The sequence below is a fragment of the Solanum tuberosum genome, unplaced genomic scaffold (assembly GCF_000226075.1).
Source record: "Solanum tuberosum cultivar DM 1-3 516 R44 unplaced genomic scaffold, SolTub_3.0 scf00154, whole genome shotgun sequence".
Taxonomy (NCBI): Eukaryota; Viridiplantae; Streptophyta; class Magnoliopsida; order Solanales; family Solanaceae; genus Solanum; species Solanum tuberosum.
In genome coordinates, this window is record NW_006239079.1 from 516,912 (window position 1) to 518,829 (window position 1,918).

Consider the following 1,918-nt stretch of genomic DNA (forward strand, 5'->3'; position numbering starts at 1 on the left):
TCATCTTGTAATGAACTACGTCTGACCTGAATTTTCAAGAATGAGATATGTAAGCGGCCTATGTCGGCTTCGGTCACCCTTTTATCCCTTTTTAATGTTTCCTTATACTTGAACTACATTCGACCTGATTTCCCTAGTGGAATACGTAAGCGGCCTTCACTGGCTTCGATCGCGTTATCAAAATACTTCAATTTCTTTTTTGATTGGAACTACGTTTGACCTAATTCCCGCTCAACGGGATACGTAGGCGCCACACCGGCTCTATCATATTCCCCGTAAGATTTCCATTTTTCCTTAGAATGGAAACTAGGGCAAAATTTTGAAAGGATCTCAAAATTCATTAGAAGAGAAATTTTTCCAACAAGTCAGAATCAAGGATCACTTCAGAGTTTCAACTAGGGCGGAATTTTTTAGATTCACTCAAAAATTAAACTAGAAACTACATAAAGTTCAAAGTTATATTATGTATTAAATTGGCGTAGAATTTTTTAGGAGGTCATCAAAAATTCCATCAAACGACATTTCTAGACCAGACAAGCTTGTAATCCAGAAGGCAAAGGAGCATCAGGATGGCAAGGCAAAGCCAACATGAATCAATCTCTCAAAACTAAGAAATTTTCTTTGGATGCAGGAACTACAAAGTTATAAGGCATCATTGGACCGACAGTGGTCTCGTCATAGCTCAGATGATTTTTACTCTTACTCATCTTCTAAAAATTTCCTTTCAATTTATTGCGACTTACACATTCTCAATTCTACAGATGGGATAGCTTGGCACAATGACAAAGACTATAAGACATTATCCAGACCACTATAAGATGAACAACTTTATTCGAAAACTTATCTCTTACTTTGATAGTTTTATTTTGTTACTAATTACATCTGAACTCTGCAGGTGTCGTTAGAATTGGAGTCAGAATTCCAAAAGGTCTTTTCATTTTTTGAAGGATCAGTCCGCATGTTCACCAGAAGAGGGACATAGATCAATACCTTTCAAAGTTGTTATTATGAAGGATTCCCGACACCAAGGATCCAATCCAAGTTTACTCCTATCCAATATTTTGCGTTGACGAAATTTGTCTTCCGCCATTTCAAATCTCTTGCCTTTTTAAAGGAAAATCTCATTTTTTTTCTCCAGAAATTCTTTTAAATTTCAGGTTCGAACTATGTCAGACCTGATTTCTTGTTCCAACAAGATACGTAGGCAGTCCTATATAAGGATTCGGTCTTTCTATTGTTTCAAACTACATACCTCAGAGGAAACTGGGGCATATTTTTGAATCAGTCATTTTCGTTTCTTGCAAATTATTTCAATTAAGTACCTTTGGATTGGAAATAAGGGCAACTTTTTGAAATAATTCAAAGTTCTCAAAATCTTCGTTCAACTTCAAGTCTCAGAGATATCCTTTATCAAACCAATCTTCTATCTACAAGAAATCCATTTAAAGTAGGGGCACACCTTATTCGACATCCCTAATTGTCCATTAGTGCCTCCTTTCAACATTTAATGTTCTCAAATCATTCTTCCCCCCGTGTTCTTTATGGCTACCAGATCATCATGACTCGTTCAAAAGTCTTGACATTTATTAATTTCTCTGTTCTTATCTAACAAATTTTCTATCAGCGCAGGGACGACAATGTTTTAATGACAACTGGAGATATTACCAGCTTCACAAACTACAAGAAGCTGATCAGATTACTCTGTTACAACCTTATTCTCTATTTTCGAGTGTTACTTCCTTCAACGTGACATGTTAAATTATTATTGGAGCGTCACTTCCTTCAACACCGCACGTTAAATAATTATTGGAGCGTCACTTCCTTTAACGTGACATGTTAAATTATTATCGGAGCATCACTTCCTTTAACGTGACACGTTAAATTATTGGAGTGTCACTTCCTTCAATGTGACACGTTA